Genomic DNA, 24,520 nt, shown 5'->3' on the forward strand with positions numbered 1-24,520 from the left:
CGAGCAATGGGGTACACGCTAAGCACGTGACACAATGCTTCTTCATAACCGGCCTGAGGAATCCCAGCCATGTCGACGTGAGGAGAGGAAAAAAGGAACATCATTGGAATGGATGGAGTCGCCAATGAGGAAGACTATGACCAGTACGGCAACCCGATGAGGGAATATGACGATGACGAGGAAGGGTGCGTCAAGAAAATAATCAATACTACATTACCTTAGAAAGATCGTACTCCATGGAAAAGGAAAAGTCACAACAAGGGGCTCAATTATTCATCAACGAATAAGAAGGGGAAGAAGCTCACTCAAAAAAGAAAACATCGACAATGAGAAACCATCCATCATATGTATTTATTTTGTGTGCGCACTTAATCGTTATCGGGGAAATGATGTGTAATATAAACCGTTGCCTGAGTTATATACATTGTTGTATCCGATCCGATCCGATCCCCTTCTTCCCGGCTCGATCTTCTTTCGGAAAAGAAAAGAAAAAGATAAATGAGAAAGGAAAGAAGAAAATGAAATGGTTACAAAATAAAATTAAAGTATTAGAAAAGAAAATGACAAAGGAGAAAAGAGATAACAAAAATAAAGTGAACAAAAAAAGAAAAAGGAGAAAATGAAAAGAAAAAGCAAAAGGACAAAAATAAAAGAAAATACACAGGAATAGAAGAAGAAAAAGGAATACACAGGAATAGCAGTAGCGTTGTTTTAGACACACGATATAACAAACTTAGTTGTAGTGTGTCTCTGCACGTCCCGCGCTACAGCTAAGTTAGTTATAGCGCGTTTCCAAAACCGCGCTACTGCTAACTTTGACTTAGCCAGCGGGTGTGCTCCCTTCCTCCTCATTCCTCCCCAAATTCGAACCTCTCTCTCTACGCTCGCCGCCGGAGCCCCTACCCTCACCCCCGCCCTTGCTGCAGGAGCCCTTGCCGGGAGCCTTCGTCGGAGCCCTCGCTAGAGCCCTCATTGCCGGAGCCCTCGCCGCATCACCGCCTCACCTCTGGAGTGCTACCCTCGTCGCCGTTGTGCCACCATCTCCCCTCACAGCCACTGTCGGGCTCCCTTCCTTCTCCACCTCCCCGTTGTCGTCTCCCCCGACAACCATTTCCCCGTAGTAATACCTCCTCTCCCCTCCCCTCTTCTCTCTCTCAGCTCTCTAGGTTATGAACCCTAGTTAGGATTAACCCTAGTTAGTATGAACCCTAGTTAGGATTAACCCTAGTTAGTATGAACTCTAGTTAGGATTAACCCTTGTTAGTATGAACCCTAGTTAGGATTAACCCTAGTTAGTATGGACCCTAGTTAGTATGAACCCTAGGTTTCAAATTAGGACAGAAATTTAGCTAGGTTTTTAAATTAGGACCAAAAATTAGAGAGAGAAAATTAGGACATAATTTTTACTGTTTTTATTAGGACAAAAATTTAGGACATAATTTGAATTGAGTTCTAGGGTTCATAATTTGAAATTTAGGACAGAAATTGAGTGCTAGGTTGGTATGAACCCTAGTTAATTAGGTAGTATGAACCCTAGCTAAAAAACCTGTCACATGCAGAATAGTTAAAACAGATTAGGTAGTATGAATCCTCTTATATGCAAATGTGAAGTGGACATGTGATTTGGACATGTTATATTTGGAATTTGGACATGTCATATTTGGACATGTGATATTTTGGACATGTCATATCTCGAATGATGGTTATGTGCACGGTAAATGATCCGAGTGGCCTATGTTTCACCGAAATGTTGATTCAATTTCTTTTCGGTGAATTTCAGGCACTCAATATGTCCACTTTTTAGCAAAGGTCATACCGAAATTTCCCGTGCATTTTGGCATGACTTGTGCTAGAAAGTAGGCATATCGAGTGCCAACATTCCGAGAAACCATAGACCCTTTTTATGTCATTACTCATTTTATCATAGTTTAAGAAATAAACGAGGAGACTTAATCGTAGGAAACATGTCGAACAATGAAGAAACCAGGCCTTCTGACCACGATGCGCACGAGATGGATTATGTGGGTGAAGATGACTACCTCGACTATTTGGCTGCTAAGCACAGTCAAGGTTTGTAGGGTGGCATCAGTGATAGTACTCATGCCGACATCGACACCGATGGCAACGGCGCTGATGGCGGTGCCAAAACCGGCGGAGAATGTACCAGCGCAGAAGCCGTCAACGACAAGAAGAAGCAGAAGAAGCAGTTAGTCACTGCAGCTGTAGATGCCTCTAGAAATGATTTCTCTACTAACTTGGTCCCGGCTATCATCAACTAGACCAATGAGAATCCAAACAAGATGGCGCGAGATTTTCCCATGCCATGCTTCGTCGGGAGCAACTCGATGAACATGACAACCACAACATCACATGCTCTCGCAACCGCGCCTGCTCTCGATCCCGCTCCCGCACCCGCTCATAGCAGCCCGTGCTCTGTCTCTGGCGTGCTAGGCGGGCCTTCGTCTTTGGCTGAGCTCGATGCCCTCACGGTAATTACACGTCGCACCAACATATATCTAGAATATTCTGTTTTCATTGCCTTTCAGATGTTTTTCGCCGCAGACATGTCTTTGCAGGCCAACGATACTCTGTGCACCGTACTCTACTTGATTAAAGGCCAGAAGGTGGACATGGGAAAGGCAGTGATAACGAAGCCCTTGGAACTCTTGTTCCACGGACAGCCGATCCCCATTGGCCACTTCAGGGTTAATGATGGGGTTATAGTCCTAGGGTAGGGTCATAGGCCTGCCCTATAGGTCCTACCCAAAGACTACCCTTCATAGAGGACAAGGCCCTTAGACAGTTCCGACTGAACTAAGGACTCCCCCATCATCCAGTCGGTGACGAGCACTCCGAGCGTATTTAACGTACCGACTGGATTCCACTCTGTACATCGTAACCTCCCAGGAGGGCAACGGTCATACGTTTTCATACACCATTATTAACATTTAAGGCGTACGTTACCTGTAACATAGGCATTTATTCGCCACTATTCCACCCCTGTCCACCGGGCCATTATGAAGGGCAGCGCACTCTATATAAGCCACCCTTCCCCACTGGTGCAGGGGTTGGCATTTACTGTAATCCTATATTCCACTCGACACTAAGCTCCCAAGAGCACTAAGACGTAGGGATTTTACCTCCACCGTAGAGGGGCCTGAACTCATACATCCTCGCCGTAGCTAAGGCTCTGCCCATCCTTTCGTACCCTACACATCTACTGTCAGACTTATACCCAAGACAGTTGGTGCCCACCGTGGGGCAGGCGTCTAAGCGACTTCCGACGAGTTTGCGACTTCATCTTTTCATCATGTCGTCCGGCGAAGATTTGTGCATGGGTCATGAGATCCACTTCGGCGCACTCTCCTTCATCGTCGACGATTCGGCATGGCTTCGGGATGCGCCCCTCGATGTCGAGGCGCTCCCCAGTCGCGGGGCTACGCACTTCTGTGCCGGTTCCCACAGCGTCCTTCTTCTCCAGCAATCGGCCCCGGTGTCAATCTTCGCCCCTTTCATGTGCCGCAACTAGCGGTCCCGCCGTCCGCGGCTCCAGCATTTGTACGACACGCCCAGGCGCGACAGAACGCGTCCTCTCAAGTGGCGGTCCTCGAGTCGGTTGTGGTCGCGCCGCCGTCTCAGTGCTTGGACTCAGTTCCGACTGAGTTACCTTCCAAGTACATGGGTCGTGGGCCTGCAGCCGAAGTTCTCATGGCCGATTCTCATGAAAGTCCCCTCCGAACTGGTCGGAACGAGCATGAGGTCGGCGAATCATCCGACGCTCGTCGTCAACACCACCGTTCTGCCAGTCGACGCACTCGCCAAAGCAACGTCGAGGTGTTCCACACACCCGTCCTCAACCTGGCTGTCGCTGCCAAGATAGCCGATTCCCTCCAACCGACTGATTCAGAGGCTGGTAGAGGGATCGATCAGATCCATGCCCTGTTGCATACGGCGCAGCAGCAAAATTCGGCGGTCTCCGAGTCGCACAACAAGATCCACAATAGTTCTGTTCACGCGAACATGCATCGGTCGGTTTTCAGCCCCGACTCTCATCAGCGACGCAGAGGGGGCAGCCGTTCCAGGAACCCCGAAGATCGTCGCCGTTCGCGCACCCCTCCGCGGGGTGGGCCTTACGGGCCCCGGCATCACGATGATTGGCGTTCAGTCGGTGACGCGTATGATCCAAGGCCCAACGCAAGAGGGTACATCGCCCAGAAGAAGGTCGACAGAAGTCGAGCCCACCGTGATGGTCACGATAGAGACCGTCCGAGTGGAGGCAGGACCGTCGTTTCTGGTCCCGAGTGCTTCAGTCGAGCCATCCGCTCAGCTAACACCCTCCCAACTTCCGATTGGCGACGGGAATCAGCAAGTTCACAGGAGAGTCCAAGCCAGAAACTTGGTTGGATGACTACAGAGTGGCAGTCCAGATCAGTGGCGGAGATGACCAGGTCGCCATGAAACATCTCCCCCTGATGCTCGACGGCTCGGCGCGAGCTTGGTTGAACCAGTTAGCTCCGTCAAGCATCTACAGCTGGACAGATCTGTCCTGAGACTTCATCAAGACCTTCAAGGGTACGTTCAAGCGCCCTGCTGGTCTCATGGAGCTCCAACACTGTGTCCAGAAGCAGAACGAGCCCCTGCGCGATTTCATCCAGCGTTGGACGAACCTCTACCACACGGTGGAGAATGTTACAGAGCACCAAGCAGTCTGCGCCTTCATGGCAGGCGTGCGGTACAGAGATCTGTACCTAAAGTTCGGTCGAATAGGCGACATCTCCATGAGCAAGATGATGGAGATAGCCGCACGCTATGCAAATGGAGAAGAAGAGGACCGCATACGTAGCGGCAAGCATAAGGCAGTCGCCGACGGAGATGGGAACAGCAATCGGAAGCAGAAGCAGAAAGCTCCATCCACTCCGCAGGCAGAGGCAGCAGCCGTTAGGAATGCCAAGTTCAAGGGCAAGGGGAAAGCTCAGTATACCCCCAAGAAGAAACAATTCGGAAACTCCGTCCTGGATCAGCCGTGTCCAATACACACGAAGATGGACGAAGAAGGCAATCCCATATTCCCGAAGCATACCACTCGGTAGTGTCGCCTCCTGATCCAAGGATTCAGCGAAGGGCAGCCGAGTGAAAAGGAAAACGAGCAGGATGATGAGGACAAGGAGGATCCGTTCCCCCAAGTCCATGCAACATTGATGATTTTTGCTGACGTGGAAAGCAAGAGTCGACTGAAGCTGGTGAACTGGGAGGTGAACATGGCAACCCCAACCAACCCCACGTTCCTCAAATGGTCTCAGATTGCGATCACCTTTGATCAGTCGGACCATCCAGCACACGTGCCCACCCCAGGGAGGCAAGCTCTGGTCGTCGACCCGGTGGTGGAAGGAGTCCGACTGCGCAAAGTCCTCATGGACGGCGGCAACGGCTTGAACATCATGTACGCCGACACTCTCAAGCGGATGGGCATTCCGATGTCCAAACTTAGCGAGAGCAGCATGCAGTTCCACGGAGTCGTCCCAGGACGAAAGGCCAAGTCACTCGGCCAGATCGCGTTGGACGTCGTTTTCGGCTCCGACAAGAACTTCCGCAAGGAAAAGCTGACATTCGAGGTGGTGGACTTCCAGAGTGCATACCATGCGATTATGGGCCGTCCGGCGTATGTGTGTTTCATGGCCCATCCATGTTACGTGTATTTGAAGCTGAAGATGCCGGGTCCCAAAGGTGTGATCACGGTCACAGGCAATCGGCAGCGGGCCGAGGAGTGTCTGCAGAAGGGGTCGAGGATTGCCGATCAGCAGATGGCTATCCTCGAGCTGGATGAGTACAAGAAGACAGCCGACCCTGCTGACTTGATGCGTTCGAAGAAGCCAGCTTTGGAGTCCGCATTCCAGTCGGCGGGAGACACGAAGAAAGTCAACATCCACCCGACAGACGACGCCGCTGCCCTGACGAACATCTCCACCACCCTTGATCCAAAATAGGAAGCCGAGCTCATCCAATTCCTCCATGAGAACTGGGACATTTTCGCATGGAAGCCCGCTGACATGCCAGGTGTACCCAGGGAGTTGGCTAAGCACCGACTGCATGTGGATCCTGCTTCTCGGCCCGTCCGAGAACGCCTGCGTCGGTCCGCCGCACACAAAAGGAAGGCAATCGGAGAGGAGGTGGCTAAACTTTTGGCGGCCAACTTCATTCGCGAGGTACACCACTTCGAGTGGCTCGCCAATGTTGTCATGGTGCCCAAGAAGGACAAGTCTCTCCGTATGTGCATCGATTTCAAGCATCTCAATAAGGTCTGCCCAAAAGATCATTTCCCGCTCCCCCGCATTGATCAAATTGTTGATTCGACTGCGGGCTGCGAGCGTTTATCATTCCTTGATGCCTATTCGGGCTATCATCAGATCCGTTTGTATGGTCCGAATGAATTAAAAACAGCCTTCATCACCCCATTCGGGTGTTTCTGCTACATCACTATGCCATTCAGTTTGAAGAATGCAGGAGCAACTTTTATGCTCATGCTCCAAAAATGCCTCCTTGACCAGATCGGTCGAAATGTGGAGGCATATATGGACGATATCGTAGTCAAGTCACGCAAAGGTTCCGACCTGCTGACTGACTTGGCAGAAACATTCGCCAACGTACGTAGGTACGATATCAAGCTCAACCCAGCCAAGTGTTCATTCGGCATTCCCAGCGGAAAGTTACTCGGTTTTCTTCGTTTCCGAACGAGGGATCGATGTCAACCCCGAAAAGATCGGGACCATCGTACGAATGGAGCGGACGGTCAGAATACATGATGTTCAAAGGCTCACAGGTTGCCTAGCGGCTTTGAGCAGGTTTATCGCTCGACTCGGCGAGAAGGTGTTACCTCTGTACCGACTCATGAAGAAATCAGATACTTTCGAGTGGACAGACGAAGCCCAAATTGCATTCGACGACCTCAAAGCCCTGCTTTCCACCCAGCCGGTTCTTACTGCCTCGCTCAGTAAAGAACACCTTCTTCTGTACATTGCGGCTACAAATCAAGTCGTCAGCACTCTTCTCACATTCGGACGTGAAGAAGAAGGCAAAGCGTACAAGGTTCAGCAGCTAGTATATTATGTCTCCGAAGTCCTCACTCCTTCCAAGCAGAGGTATCCCCATTATCAAAAGCTTATTTATGGGATCTACATGACTGCAAAGAAGGTGGCTCATTATTTCCAAGACCACTCGGTGTCTGTCATATCTGATGCTCCGTTGTCGGAAATCCTCCACAATCGGGACACATCAGGCCGAGTGGCGAAGTGGGCAATGGAGATGTTATACTGCGAAATCAAGTTCGAAGCCAAGAAGGCTATAAAGTCTCAAGCTCTGGCTAACTTCATAGCAGAATGGGTAGAACAACAGCAACCGACTCACATCTACTCGGCTCATTGGACCATGTTCTTCGATGGGTCCAAGATGTTGAATGGCTCCGGCGCTGGCGTAGTGATCATATCGCCAAAAGGTGATAAACTCAAGTATGTGTTGCAGATACATTTTGATTCTTCCAACAACGAGGAGAGTATGAAGCTCTCCTTTACGGATTGCGCATGGCCATCACACTCGGCGTCCGTCGCCTGATGGTCTATGGCGACTCGGATTTAGTGGTTAATCAAGTGATGAAGGAGTGGGATGTAAGGAACCCCACCATGACTTCATACTGCAACGCAGTAAGGAAGCTCGAGAAGAAGTTTGAAGGTCTGGAACTTCACCATGTTCCCCGACTGAAAAACCAAGCGGCAGATGAATTGGCGAAACTTGGATCCACTCGGAGACCGGTCCCGAGTGATGTCTGCCTCGAGCACCTACACCTCCCCTCAATAAAAGAAGATCTTTTTACAGAGGAACCAGTACAACCGAAGAGCTCAACAGATCCGACTAAAGTCGAGGTCCCTGCTGTGGTTGATTAGATCATGGAGATTCTTGCTCTCATCCCCGAATGGACTGTGTCGTTCATTGCGTACATCCTGAGGCAAGAATTACCAGAAGACGAAGTCCAAGCTAGGCAGATCGTCCACAGATCGATGTCCTTCACCGTCATTGATGCCAGTTGTATAGGGAAAGTGTTTCACGCGTCCTTCAGCGGTGCATCTCCCCTGAGGAGGGACAATTAATCTTGGAAGAAATTCACTTGGGAACCTGCGGCCATCATGCCTCCTCAAGGGCAATCGTCGCCAAAGCATTCAGAGCTGGTTTCTTTTGGTTGCAGGCGAATGAAATGGCAAAGGATATGGTCAACCGTTGTGAAGGCTGTCAGTTATATTTGAACAAGTCCCACAAGCCAACGTCTGCGCTAAAGACAATTCCTCTCGTCTGGCCATTCGCTGTGTGGGGATTAGATACAGTCGGACCATTCAGAACAGGGCAAGGAGGATTCATTCATCTGCTGATAGCAGTCGACAAGTTCACCAAGTGGATTGAAGCCAAGCCCATCAAGAAGCTTAACGGCCTTACGACCATCAAATTTATCAGAGACATCATCTCCAGATACGGGGTTCCGCACAGCATAATCACCGACAACGGCACAAACTTCGACTCAGATAGGTTCAAAGGCGTTTGCACAAGCCAAGGAATCCGAGTGGATTTTGCATCCGTGGCACACCCCCAAACAAACGGGCAAGCAGAGCGGGTGAATGGACTTATTCTTCAAGGGTTGAAGCCTCAACTCCTGCGAGAATTTGGACATGCCGCCGGCGCATGGGTCACCGAACTGCCTTCGGTGCTGTGGGGCCTCCGCACAACTCCGAATAGATCTACAGGGCGATCCCCGTTCTTCCTCGTTTATGGAGCAGAGGCGGTCCTTCCGAGTGACTTGCTTCACAACTCTCCACGAGTCGAACTCTTCTCCGAAGCCGAAGCAGAGCAAGCTAGGCAAGACGGAGTGGATGTTCTGGAAGAAGAGCGCGAGATGGCACTGACTCGCTCAACAATTTATCAACAAGATCTGTGGCGATTTCACGCGCGGCACGTCAGGAGTCGCACATTCCAAGCAGGCGATCAGGTGCTCCGAGTGGATCAACAGAGACCACACAAGTTGGCTCCCGCCTGGGAAGGACCCTTCATCATCTCTAAGGTGCTGAACAATGGAGCGTATCGACTTTACAACCTCGACAGGGAAACGGATGAGCCGCGAGCATGGAATGGAGATCTCCTGAAGCGCTTCTACACATGACCGTCGATGGAGACAATGTAAAGAACAAGTATCCTTGAAGTAATATAAAGCAGATTGATTTCTTGCCAATTCAAAATTCTTCCGCGTTTACAGACTCCGGTCTAAAAAACTAACTCCGAGTGTGCACTAAAAGTCGCACTCGGAGACTTAGCTGCGACCCAGAGTCGCCTAAGTACAAACTCACTCCGAGTGTGCACTAAAAGTCGCACTCGGGGACTTAGCTGCGACCCAGAGTCGCCTAAGTACAAACTCTCTCCGAATGTGCACTAAAAGTCGCACCCGGAGACTTAGCTGCGATCCAGAGTCGCCTAAGTACAAACTCTCTCCGAGTGTGCACTAAAAGTCGCACTCGGAGACTTAGCTGCGACCCAGAGTCGCCTAAGTAAAAAACTAACTCCGAGTGTGCACTAAAACTCGCACTCGGAGACTTAGCTGCGACCCAGAGTCGCCTAAGTACAAACTCACTCCGAGTGTGCACTAAAAGTCGCACTCGGGGACTTAGCTGCGACCCAGAGTCGCCTAAGTACAAACTCTCTCCGAATGTGCACTAAAAGTCGCACTCGGAGACTTAGCTGCGACTCAGAGTCGCCTAAGTACAAACTCTCTCCGAGTGTGCACTAAAAGTCGCACTCGGAGACTTAGCTGCGACCCAGAGTCGCCTAAGTACAAACTCTCTCCGAGTGTGCACTAAAAGTCGCACTCGGAGACTTAGCTGCGACCCAGATTCGCCTAGGTACAAACTCACTCCGAGTGTGCACTAAAAGTCGCACCCGGGGACTTAGCTGCGACCCAGAGTCGCCTAAGTACAAACTCTCTCCGAGTGTGCACTCAAAGTTGCACTCGGGGACTTAGCTACGACCCAGAGTCGCCTAAGTACAAACTCGCTCCGAGTGTGCACTAAAAGTTGCACTCGAAGACTTAGCTGCGACCCAGAGTCGCCTAAGTACAAACTCGCTCCGAGTATGCACGAAAAGTCGCACTTGGGGACTTAGCTGAGACCCAAAGTCGCCTAAGTAAAAGCTTCCTCCGAATGTATACTCGAGATGCACTCAGAGGCTTAGCAGACCCTCATTGAGGCTCATGTGGATGTGAAGACAACTGACAACTACATGAGTAACAACTCATTCCGAGTGTGCACGAAAAGTCGCACTCGGGGACTTAGCTGCAACTCAGAGTCGCCTAAGTAAAAAAGCTTCCTCCGAGTGTATACTCGAGATGCACTCAGAGGCTTAGCAGACCCTCATTGAGGCTCACGTGGATATGAAGACAACTGACAACTACATGAGTAACAACTCATTCCGAGTGTGCACGAAAAGTCGCACTCGGGGACTTAGCTACGACTCAGAGTCGCCTAAGTAAAAAGCTTCCTCCGAGTGTATACTCGAGATCCACTCGGAGGCTTAGCAGACCCTCATTGAGGCTCATGTGGATGTGAAGACAACTGACAACTACATGAGTAACAACTCATTCGGAGTGTGCACTAAAAGTCGCACTCGGAGACTTAGCCGCGACCTAGAGTCGCCTAAGTAAAAGCTCGCTCCGAGTGCACACTCGGAGACTTGGCAGACCCTCATTGAGGCTCATGTGGATGTGAAGACAACTGACAACTACATGCTCCGCATGTTTGCCATTCGTTTCACCAAGAAACACCAAACAAAAACCACGAGCCAAAACCGTGTCAAAAAAAACTTAGCGAAAGAAGAGCAAAATTTTCGATTTGAATTCAAAGCTGGAACCATGAATGTGACGGCCAACAGCAGTGGCCAAAGTTTGATACAGATACCACTCGGCATACCGAGGTAAATGTGCGTTCACCATAAAGTTTTTCAAGCGTCAACGGGACTGGCAGGCTCCATAATGGTGTCAAGGTCGATTCCGTCTGCAATGCGAGTGGCTGTGTCCAGGAAGGTCTCCATGAAATCTTCGAATCGAAGCTTCTTGGTGTTGGCGACCTGCAACGTCTTCAGCTTTTATTCGCGAGCTTCCTTGTAGTGTACTCGGACCAGAGATAGCACCACGTCCGCACCACAACGAGCGACAGACTTCTTCCATGCCTGCACTCTGCTCGGGACGTCCTCCAGCCGAGTCATCAACCCATCTATTTCTTGTCGGGAATCGTCTTCAGGCCACAGCTCCTTGTCGATCCGGCCGATGACTTCTCTCACGCGGCCAATGAAAGGTCCCACCCTGCTAAGGCGAATATGCGCTCGGAGCAAGTCCCGGTTGGCTTCATCGCCGAGTGGAACGTTCGGAACAACCGACCGTTCAATGTCGGCCGCTTCAGCCTCAACGTCCCGACAGAAGTCTGGAAAGAAAAGACAAGCAGAAAGTAAGCGCAAAGTGAACTCCAAAGTCAAGAAGCGCTCGGCAAAAACTTACCACCAAGCAGTGCAACCATCTTCCTTGCCCAGTCGCTGACGTACTTCTCCTGCGCCATGCACCGAGTGTTCATCAACTTCAGCTGGCCCATCCATTCGGATCTTTGACTCTTCAATTTTTCAACTTCGGCTACCAATGCCTTGTTGGTCTCCCAAGACTCCTCCAAAGACTTCTCTCGGTTAGCAAGAGCCTCCTTCACACCAGCCAGGTCATTCACAGCCGCCTCCAAGTCCGCAGCAAGCTGAATCTTCTCAGCCTTCAGAGCATTGTACGCGGATCCCATTTCGCAAGTCTTCTGCCAAATAAGCACAAAGGGAAGATCAGACACATTCAACAAGGAAAAAGTATCGACACATATGACAAAACAATCAAAGTTCTTCAGACCCCTGGCGATGCAAGCAATGGACAGCGTTCTCAGGGACTATACCAAGTGGGTTCACTAAGAGTGACCCCACTGGCATGAAGCTCCAACAGGTCGGCCCTATTGAGCTCCATGACAAACAGACAAATCTACGAGAATGCTATTACCCGACCTGAGTAACACTACTCTTGGGGACTACACCCACTGGGTGCACTCCGATTGCCCCCACTGGTACTATTCGGGCAGATCAGCTCTGATATGTTCAGATCACGGGAAATACATATAAAGACAACTGCCGGTGCAAGCACTCGACAGAAGTATCGGGAACTACACCCACTGGGTTCACTTGGAGTGAACCCACGGCAAAATAATCCTACTCTATCCGAGTATATCACTTAAACCCCCACTGGGTAACAAGAGGAAAGTAAACACTTACTAGCGCACTTACTCGGATATCGTCCCGGAGTTCCAAGCTTTTCTTGTAGAAAGACGCGATGGACTCATACGCTCCCTTGGCGTCACCCACCATCAGCTCCACCTGCACCATGGCGTCCTTGGCGGCCCCCACCTGGTCTTCCGGGAGGTGTCGGGCGTCATATTGAACGGTTGACGGACCCGATGCGATAGAAGACTCCTTGGGAATCCCGAGCTCCGCTCCAGTCGGTTCCGCCGCGAGGGGCACCGTCTCAGTCGGCGGTACCGTCTCAGTCGGCAGCACGTTCATGGTGGGAGCAGCAGCAGATGGGACAACCTCAAGGCCAGGCGCCAAAGCTGGCCCTGACCCCCTTTGGTCATTGTCCTCCAGATGGATCACCGCCAAAACAATATGAAATTACCAAAAAAGGGCAAGATTAAAGACAGCACTCGCGAAACAATAATACAAACTCTCGGAGTCGTGACAACGTACCTTGCTGAGATGTGGCAGCGTTATCCGTGTCCATGGGATCATCGTCCTGGCGCGGCAGAGAGGTGGCGGAGGTAGCAGCTCTGTTGAGTGAAATCCACTCGACGGATAAGCATGAGTTCAATCAGATACTGAAGGAAGATGGGAGAACAAGACACTTACGCTGAGGCGACTGGAACAAGGATCCTCATCCGAGGCAAAGCTTTCCGAGGCTTAGGCCCACTAGGTTTGGCCACCTTGGACGGCTGGTCCGTTGGCTCGGCAGCAGCGTCCCTGGTCCTCTTCACACTCCGAGCACTCGGAGCCAAGGGAGGGGCTGGCGGAGAACTCGGGGCCGCTGGACGAGCCGGCGGAGCCGCGGGATCGTGACGGCGCTTAGTTCAATGCTCTGATGGTGGAGGTGGCGAGCTCTGCTCCCCAACCTCCTCCTCCTCCTCTTCCGGCTCCTCCTCCGTCTCCCCACTGCCGGAGACGTACTCAACGCTATCCACGCTGCCCTCCTGGCTGCCCTCCTCTTCCTCGGCTGGATTCCCGTTCGAGACGGTAGAATACCAGTTGGTCCACTCCTGCACAAAACACAGTCGGCAACGTCAGGCGGCGGGACAAGAAAAGCGATAAATCTAAGAAGATTAAAAGCACTCGACAAGATCTGCCCACCTCATTCGGAGGAGGATTATCGGTGCGGAAGGGCTTCACCCGCCGGGCTCCTTCGGGGTTGTCGCATGCGCCTGTGATGCCGCGGACCCACGCTCTCACAGTCTCCCCGGTCACGCACTCTGGATGAGACCGAGTGGAATCCGAAGGCCCCGCGTAGTGCCACATGGCGTGGTATCGCGCTTGCAGCGGCTGGATGCGCCGACCCAGAAAAGTCTCCAGCAGGTCCGTGCCGGTGACTCCCTTGCGGACGACGGCTATCAGCACGTCGACCAAAGGCTGGATCTGGATCCTTTCCCCCTTTGAGAGCGCAAGCTGCCTGGGAGGGCTCGGACGGTCTAGGCTAAAAGGTGGCAACCCAATCGAAGCATTCGGACAAGCAATGTCCTGGCAATAGAACCAGATCGATTGCCAGTTCCTAACTGACTCGGACAACTGGAGAGGGGGGTAGCTACTCTTTGTTTTCTTCTGGAAGCACAAACCCCCGCAAAGCTGGAGGAGATGGGTCTTATCGTCCGACTGGCTAAGCTTTTTGATGGTTTGGGACCTAGCGGAGAAGACGTAGTTAAAGAGCCCCCAGTGGGGGGGGGGGACATCCAATAAAGAACTCGCAAAGGGTGACGAATGCGGCAAGGTGGGCTATTGCGTTCGGAGGAAAATGATGGAGCTGCGCCCCGAAGTAAGTCATGATACCTCGGAAGAAGGGGTGGGGAGGCAAGGAGAAGCCCCTGAACACATGGCTGAGCAGCAGAACGCGCTCCCCCTCCTTCGGGACCGGCTCCGTCTAGCCCTCCGGCAGCCTCCATGACTTGTTGACGATCATGCCGTGCTCCACCAGCTCCAGCAAGTCATCCTCCGTCACCGTGGAGGGGAGGAAATCCCCCTGGATCCAACCCGCCAGCAGTGCCCGCTGTCGCCGCTCAGCAGGGACCGCCCCCTTCTTCTTCTGCGACTCGAGTTTGCTGGTCTGCCCCTTCGTCATGGCAAAGGCAACAGGTCCGCAGAGGAGGAGAGGATAGAGGAGGCTTGGGGCGTGCTGGAGGAGTGGGGTTAATGCAAGGAAGATGAGCAGCGCAACAAGAAATCCCGCTGGAGAGGCTTAAATAAGCTTCCGACTGGGTCACTAACAGGTGGACCCGAAATCTTATCTCCCCGACCGGCTGCTACGATGTTAGTGGAGAAGATAAAGGCGCAGTAATCGAGGCGGCAAAACCTACTCGATGGCGATGTCGTCATCCCCACTGAGCGCGCGGCAACCGAAATTTGAGGATCCCGGAAAATCCGCCGCTGTCAGTTTGACCAGTCACATCGAAAGATTCTGCGGAAGCACTCGGGCCTTGAAGGTTCGTTTCACTGGTATATTCACTCGGATCACTGGTCGAAAGGATAAAATGGATCGAGGCAAACAACGCCGAAGTCACATCCATACCAGTCGGATCCATACTCTAGACATCACTTCGTCGTTCCAACCCCGATCCATTCGGGGACTAATGATGGGGTTATAGTCCCAGGGTAGGGTCATAGGCCTTCCCTATAGGTCCTACCCAAAGACTACCCTTCATAGAGGACAAGGCCCTTAGACAGTTCCGACTAAACTAAGGACTCCCCCATCGTCCAGTCGGTGACGAGCACTCCGAGCGTATTTAACGTACCGACTGGATTCCACTCTATACATCGTAACCTCCCAGGAGGGCAACGGTCATACGTTTTCATACACCATTATTAACATTTTGAGGCGTACGTTACCTGTAACGTAGGCATTTATTCGCCACTATTCCACCCCTGTCCACCGGGCCATTATGAAGGGCAGCGCACTCTATATAAGCCGCCCTTCCCCACTGGTGCAGGGGTTGGCATTTACTGTAATCCTATATTCCACTCGACACTAAGCTCCCAAGAGCACTGAGACGTAGGGCTTTTACCTCCACCGTAGAGGGGCCTGAACTCATACATCCTCGCCGTAGCTAAGGCTCTGCCCATCCTTTCGTACCCTACACATCTACTCTCAGACTTATACCCACGACAGTTAACTTGTCAAGTGTGAAATCGGGGCACGAGGATTTGCCACCTCCACTGCAGCTCGGGGGAGAGGACGACGAGACCCCAACGCGACTTGGAAACGGCAAGGGTTGGATGCTGCTATGGCTAAAGAATCTTCTTCATCTGGAGGCAGCCGATGGCAGACCACTAACCACACATCAGCCAGAAGGTATGAACACCACCACCTCGCCCATGCAAATAACAGTGCCTATAGTACCTGGTGAGAGCGTCAGATGACGCAAGGAAGGGTGTCAAATAGTGACTGATGTAGTCGCCCCCGTAGAACGAAGATTGGATGATGAGATGGACGAGGATGACCCTCTTAGGTTCCTTAATTCAGCTGGTTATGAAGACGACGTAGAATTGATGAGTCAGCCATATGATGACTCGGGCTATCAGCATGCTGATGAGGAGATGGATGATGTGCCCGAGCAGGAAGGTCCTTGCAAGGTTGATTGCAAGAAGATCTTCTCTTCATGCAATCCTCAGAGGACACGCCTGAAGATGCTACCTCAACGCAGGCTCAACTAGCCGAGGGTCGTACAGTGCTTAGCCCGACAACACTCGGCCAGGGGTTAAGGAAGGGTCTGGAAGGTCAGCCCCAGAAAAAGGAGAGGAAGAGACCGCCGAAGAAAGGCTCTGCTGCATACAAACAAGTCAGAGCACTGCTACGTCAAAAAAAGTACTTCCCTGGCAATGGTGCCAGAGATCCTTCTTTCGTCACTTGAGCTTGCGTTGGTTTTCCCTTGAAGAGGAAAGGGTGATGCAGCACAGGAGCAGTAATTATTTCCCTCGGTTTGAGAACCAAGGTATCAATCCAGTAGGAGAATCTCGTCAAGTCTAGAGTACCTGCACAAACACAAAAGAGCTTGCACCCAACGCTATAAAGGGGTTTTCAATCCCTTCAAGATTGTTTGCAAAGTGAGATCTGAAGGCGGAAAGTGCAACGAAGTAAAAAGTGTAAGGCTGAAAATATGGTGTGGAGTAGACCCTGGGGGCCATAGTGTTCACTAGAGGCTTCTCTCAAAATAGCAAGTATTACGGTGGGTGAACAAATTACTGTCGAGCAATTGATAGAACCGCGCAAAGTCATGACGATATCTAAGGCAATGATCATACATATAGGCATCACGTCCGAGACAAGTAGACCGATACTTTCTACATCTACTACTATTATTCCACACATCGACCGCTATCCAGCATGCATCTAGTGTATTGAGTTCATGACGAACAGAGTAACGCCTTAAGCAAGATGACATGATGTAGAGGGATAATCTCAAACCAATGATGAAAACCCCATCTTTTTACCCTTGATGGCAACAACACGATGTGTGCCTCGCTACCCCTTCTGTCACTGGGTGAGGTCACCGCACGGTATGAACCCAAAACTCAGCACTTCTCCCATTGCAAGAATCATAGATTTAGTTGGACAAACAAAACCCACAACTCGAAGAGAATTACAAGGATATGAAATCATGCATAAGAGAGATCTGAACAAACTCAAATAAGATTCATAGATAATCTGATCATAAATCCACAATTCATCGGATCTCGACAAACACACCGCAATAGAAGATTACATCGGATAGATCTCCATGAAGATCATGGAGAACTTTGTATTGAAGATCCAAGAGAGAGAAGAAGCCATCTAGTTACTAGCTATGGACTCGTAGGTCTATGGTGAACTACTCATGCATCATCGGAGAGGTCATGGTGTTTATGAAGAAGCCCTCCGTATCCGAATCCCTCCTCCGGTAGGGCACCAGAACATGCCCCAGCTGGGATCTTCCGGAGACAGAAGCTTGCGGCGGCAGAAAAGTACTTTCGATGATCTCCTGATTTTTTTGGGATTTTTAGGGAATATATAGGCGCAAAACCTAGGGCAAAGGGGCCTCAGGGAGCCCACAAGCCAGGGGGCCGCAGCCTCGCCCCTAGCCGCACCATGAGGGCTTGTGGGGTCCCTGGTGGGCCCCTGCCCTGTTTCTCCGGCTTTCCGATCTTTTTCTGTTCCGGAAAAAATCTTTTTGACAGTTTCATTCTATTTGGACTCCGTTCAAAATCCTCCTCCGAAAGGGGTCAAAAACATGGAAAAAACAGGAACTGGCACTTGGCACTGAGTTAATAAGTTAGTCCCAAAAAATATATAAAAGGCATACAAAACATCCAAAGTTTGACAAGATAATAGCATGAAACCATAAAAAATTATAGATACGTTGGAGACGTATCAAGCATCCCCAAGCTTAACTCCTGCTCGTCCTCGAGTAGGGAAGTGATAAAGAATGAATTTTTGATGTGGAATGCTACCTAGCATAGTTGTCCTTTGCAACTTCTTTCACGTGACATGAATGTTCAGATCCGTAAGATTCAAAACAATAATTTGCTATTGACATGAAAACAATAATACTTCAAGCAAACTAGCAAGGTAATCATGAACTTTCAAAATAACAAGGTCAAGGAAAGTTATCCCTACAAAACCATATAGTCTGGCTATGCTCCATCATCCTCACACAACTAATGTAAATCATGCACAATCCCGGTATTGGCCAAGTAATTGTTTTCACACTCTTACTTTCTCCAACTTTTTATAACTATCACGCAATACATGAGCGTGAGCCATGGATATAGCACTATAGGTGGAATAGAGCGTGGTGGTTGTGAGACAAAAAGGAGGAGATGGTCACATTGACTCAGCGTATCAAAAGGCTATGGAGATGCCCGTTAATAGATATCAATGTGAATGAGTAGGGATTGCCATACAAAGGATGCACTAGAGCTATAAGTATGTGAAAGCTCAAAAGGAGAACTAGTGGGTGTGCATCCAACTTGCTTGCTCACGAAGACCTAGGGCAATTTTGAGGAAGCCCATCATTGGAATATACAAGCCAAGTTATATAATGAAGATTCCCACTAGCATATGGTAGTGACAAAGCAAGAACCTCTCAATCATAAAGAACATGGTGCTATTATGAAGCACAAGTGCGGAAAAAGATAGTAGCATTGTCCCTTCTCTCTTTTTCTCTCTCTTTTTTATTTGGGCTCTTAGGCCTCTTTTTTCCTCTCTTTTTTATTTTTGGGATCTTTGGCCTCTTTTTTTTTATTTCCTCACATGGGACAATGCTCTAATAATGATGATCATCACACTTTTATTTACTCACAGCTCAAAGCTTAGAACGATGATGACTCTATAGGAAATGCCTCCGGCAGTGTACCGGGATGTGCAACGATCTAGCATGGCGTATGACGTTGAAACATCTCGCTAGATATCTTACGATCATGCAATGGCAATATGAGAGTGATGACACAAGTCATGAGACGGAACGGTGGGAGTTGCATGGCAATATATCTTGGAATGGCTATTAAAAAGCCATAGTAGGTAGGTATGGTGGCTGTTTTGAGGAAGGCATATGATGGGTTTGTGCACCGGCGAGAATTGCGCGGCACTAGAGAGGCTAACAATGGTGGAAGGTGAAAGTGCATCTATACCATGGACTCACATTAGTCATGAAGAACTCACATACTTGTTGCGAAAGTTTTTATTAGTAATCGAAACAAAGTGCTAAACGCATACTCCGAGGGGAAGGGTTGGTAGGTGTAAACCATCACACGATCCCGACCTCAACACAAAGGATGACAATCAATAGATCAATTATGCTCCGACTTCCTAACATAGCGGTTCACCATACGTGCATGCTACGGGAATCACTAACTTCAACACAAGTATTTCTAGATTCACAACACCCTACTAACATAACTCTTAATATTACCGAATCCACGTCTCAAAACTAATTGAGAGGAATAAAGACTTCTCTTTCTACTCAATGCAGATGAAGATGGAGGTTTTTGTATCCTCTTTGGGTACCTATCGCATTTGCGACTACTTTCATAGCATAAGCCAACTACCAAGTCATGCGCCGCCGTGCTCTAAAAGATATAAGTGAAGCACATATAGCAAAAGTATCTAGCTCAAAAGATATAAGTGAAGCACTATGAGCATTCTAGCAAAAATCACGATGAGTGAATGTCTCTCTCTCTCTCAAAAAGGTGTGCAGCAAGGATGATTGTGACACAATAAAAATAAAAGACTCCTACGATACAAGACGCTCCAAGCAAAACACATATCATGTGGTGAATAAAAATATAGCTCCAAGTAATGTTACCAATGGGTTGAAGACGAAAGAGGGGATGCCTTCCCGGGGCATCCCCAAGCTTAGGCTTTTTGGTGTCCTTGAATTTGGCTTGGGATGCCTTGGGCATCCCCAAGCTTGATCTCTTTCCACTCCTTATCTCTTTGTCCATGAGAACATCACCCAAAACTTGAAAACTTCACAACACAAAACTTAAACAGAAACTCGTGATATCATTAGCACAAGAAAACAAACTACCACCTCTTTTGGTACTATAAAAAACTTGAATTCTATCTATATTGGTGTTGGGCTATTGTATTCTCACTTTTCCATGGCTAGTACCCCCGATACTAACAATAGTTTCATTAAAACAAGCAACCAACTCAACAAAAACAAAATATGTCAAAAACAGACCAGCCTGTAGCAATCTGTATACTTTGTATACTTATGGTACCTCAAAAATTCTGAAACATTACGAGTGTCTGGGAAAAAGGCATATCAACTAGCAGCAAAAAGAATCAACTCAAAAGCTCTTTCTGAATAAAAATGAAAATCATCTCGTGAGAGAAAATTTTCTGTCTTTTTCCAGCAGGATCAAACAACCATCACCAAGACTAATCATAAAGTTTTTGCTTGGCTCAAACACAAAAGAAACACAAAAAACACAACCACAACAGAATTATGATGGTGTCGATGCAACAAAATAGAAATAAAAAGAAATAAATTCATTGGGTTGGCTCCCAACAAGCGCTATTGTTTAACGCCCTTAGCTAGGCATCACTGATGCTGACACAAAAGACAAGAGTTGAAGCACAAGGAGAGCATCATAAAGCATGTGAAAATCACATCTAAGTCTAACATACTTCCTATGCATAGGCATTTTATAGGAAAACATATTGTCAAGACAATCAATAGTTACCAAATGCAAGGAAGAAGAAAGAGACAATAGCAATCTCAACATAACGAGAGGTGACTTAGTGATATGAAAGTTTCTACCACCATATTTTCCTCTCTCATAATAATTACATCTGGGATCATATTCAAATTCAACAATGTAACTATCACATAGGATATTTTTTTCATGATTCACATGCATGCAAAGTTGACGCTCTTCAAAAATAGTGGGATTATCATCAACTAAAGTCATGAATTCTCCAAACCCACTTTCAATATTATTGCAATATCATATTCATCATGAGGTTTAAACAAATATTCAAGATCATAATAAATATCATCACCCCAATCATGATTATTGCAATAAGTAGTGGTCATAGCAAAACTAGCATCCCCAAGCTTAGGGTTTTCCATATTTTTAGCATGATTGTCACTAATAGAATTTATAGTGAAACCATTGCAATCATGCTTTTCATCCAGGGACCCCTCGTGAATCACTTCATAAATTTCTTCGTCACAATTTTCAGATTCACGCATCTCAAGCAAAACTCCATGAAGATAGTCAAGTGCACTCAACTCACTAGCAATTGGATCAACATAATTGGAGCTCTTAAAGAGATTAGCAAGCGGATGAGGATCCATATCAATAGATTTTCAGCAAGCGAAGATGCAAGCATATTGAAGGCACATAGCAGACGAGCAAAGGAAAGGCAAACGAAAAGGGCGAACGAAAAAGGCAAACGAAAAAGGCAAATTGTGAAGTGGGGGAAAGGAAAACGAGAGGCAACTGGCAAACAAAGTAAATGCAAGAGATGAGTTTGTGACAGTTACTTGGATGAGTTATTGACTTGATCCTCCCCGGCAACGGCGCCAGAAATCCTTCTGCTACGTCAACAAAAGTACTTCCCTGGCAATGGTGCCAGAGATCCTTCTGTCGTCTCTTGAGCTTGCGTTGGTTTTCCCTTGAAGAGGAAAAGGTGATGCAGCACAGGAGCAGTAAGTATTTCCCTCAGTTTGAGAACCAAGGCATCAATCCAGTAGGAGAATCTCGTCAAGTCCAGAGTACCTGCACAAACACAAAAGAGCTTGCACCCAACGCTATAAAGGGGTTGTCAATCCCTTCAAGATTGTTTGTAAAGTGAGATCTGAAGGCGGAAAGTGCAATGAAGTAAAAAAAGTGTAAGGCTGAAAATATGGTGTGGACTAGACCCAGGGGCCATAGTGTTCACTAGAGGCTTCTCTCGAAATAGCAAGTATTACGGTGGGTGAACAAATTACTGTCGAGCAATTGATAGAACCGCGCAAAGTCATGACGATATCTAAGGCAATGATCATACATATAGGCATCACGTCCGAGACAAGTAGACCGATACTTTCTGCATCTACTACTATTACTCCACACATCGACCGCTATTCAGCATGCATCTAGTGTATTGAGTTCATGACGAACAGAGTAACACCTTAAGCAAGATGACATGATGTAGAGGGATAATCTCAAACCAATGATGAAAACCCCATCTTTTTACCCTTCATGGCAACAACACGATGTGTGCCTCGCTACCCCTTCCATCACTGGGTGAGGTCACCGCACAGTATGAAACCAAAACCCAGCACTTCTCCCATTGCAAGAATCATAGATCTAGTTGGCCAAACAAAACCCACAACTCGAAGAGAATTACAAGGATATGAAATCGTGCATAAGAGGGATCTGAAGAAACTCAAATAAGATTCATAAATAATCAGATCATAAATCCACAATTCATCGGATCTCGACAAACACACCACAAAAGAAGATTACATCGAATAGATATCCATGAAGATCATGGAGAACTTTGTATTGAAGGTCCAAGAGAGAGAAGAAGCCATCTAGTTACTAGCTATGGACTCGTACGTCTATGGTGAACTACTCACGCATCATCGGAGAGGTCATGGTGTTGATGAAGAAGCCCTCCGTATCTGAATCCCCCTCTGGCAGGGCACCAAAACGTGCCCCAGATGGGATCTTGCGGAGACAGAAGCCTGCGGCGGCGGAAAAGTACTTTCGATGATCTCCTGATTTTTTTGGGATTTTTAGGGAATATATAGGCGCAAAACCTAGGGCAAAGGGGCCTCAGGGAGCCCACAAGCCAGGGGGCCGCGGCCTCCCCCTGGCCGCGCCATGAGGGCTTGTGGGGTCCCTGGTGGGCCCCTGCCCTGATTCTCCGGCTCTCCGATCTTTTTCTGTTCCGGAAAAAATCTTTTTAGCAGTTTCATTCCATTTGGACTCCGTTCAAAATTCTCCTCTAAAAGGGGTCAAAAACATGGAAAAAACAGGAACTGGCACTTGGCACTGAGTTACTAAGTTATTCCCAAAAAATATATAAAAGGCATACAAAACATCCAAAGTTTGACAAGATAATAGCATGAAACCATCAAAAATTATAGTTACGTTGGAGACGTATCAAGCACACAGCTGCCAGACGGCAGACTTTGAAGAGCATGTGCCCGTCAAAGGTGCGGCCATGTTCCATGTTGCGGACGAGCTAATCCTACCGCCGAAACAGCTGGAGGCCATATCAGGGGATGTCAGGAGACTACACGACCATGTGATGACGACTGAGATAAGCCTACTAGGCTCGAAGGTTCCAGGATATCCGACATACGCGGTTCGTGTGCCTGAGGGGAAGTGCTACATTGACACACGACCCGCGGAGGTGTTCTTCCTGCGTTTTGATCATATCTTCGAGATGTTTCTGACAAGGCGGCTCGATTTTACAATCGTCCGCCTTTTTGCGCTACATATGAACACTGTCCTGAAGAGAGAACAATTCTCGCAAATCTATGTGGCAGATCCATACTACATGCACGAGTCCTTCCTGAGTCTCGGTGACTTTGAGCGTAAAGCTCCTAGGGAGTACCTAGAAAACTTCATGATAAGGAATAAGGACCAGGAAATTGTCCTCCTCCCTTATCATCCAATGTAAGTCAGTGACGGGTAACCCTTTCGTACTGTTCAATCGTTCCTTCTCGCTCAAACGGAGAGTAATTTGAGGTGTTTTTTTAACCGCATCAACATACGTGTCATCCTTATCATTCTTTACCCTCGAGTCTCCCATGCCTTGTATTTGAACCCTACCAGAAACTACAAGAAGAAGGACTACACCCACATAATGACTATTCTAGATGATGCTCTTCACGGCTTTAGCTTGAGGGGTGTCCACCTACAGATGAGGAGACAAAGGTACCGCAAGCCGGGTTTCGGTCATAAAACTAACTTTTGTTGCATCAATGTCCCAAAACCAAGCCAGAACGATGGATTATACCTCCTCCATCTCATGATGGAGTATAGAAGGGATCACCAACAACTTCACAAGACAACTAGAAGCGATGATCATATCCGCAAGTGGGTAGAATGCCAAGATGAATCGGATTATAAACTTAGAGATGACTTCTTTCGCAATCAGAGGGACATAGCGACGATCATGATGAAAGAAGTCGTCAAAGAGCAGGGGATGTTCCACCACGGCCCTATATCGCGAGTTGACGTCCGAACTCGCCTGGGCATGCAACGACGGGACCTCATGCCTTTAAAGAAGCTAGGGTGCGTCCTCGATGATATTGATGGATGGAAATTCTAGTGATTTAGGTTGCCGATGATGATGATATGTGTGGGTTGAACTTGTATAATTTCTGTAGCAAAGAAACTTTGTGATTTTCACGGTCCCTGCCAGACTTGCGTAATACTAATTTGTTAGTTTGGGTACGATGACCTGTGTACCTCGAGTTAATTAGTTTGCATACGATGAAATTGCATTCGTTATTTATGTTTACTATATGTTTCATCTATTTGCATACCATCTTCTTTTCGTGTTGCTCAAGTATATTTTGTTGCATATGATTGCACATTTTATTTTTGAAGATGCATCTCTAACAGGTATCTAGATCCTTGATGGCGAAGAAGAAGTGCTATGTCATGTAGATAGGAAAGG

Source organism: Hordeum vulgare, chromosome 5H (genome assembly GCF_904849725.1).
Source record: "Hordeum vulgare subsp. vulgare chromosome 5H, MorexV3_pseudomolecules_assembly, whole genome shotgun sequence".
Taxonomy (NCBI): Eukaryota; Viridiplantae; Streptophyta; class Magnoliopsida; order Poales; family Poaceae; genus Hordeum; species Hordeum vulgare.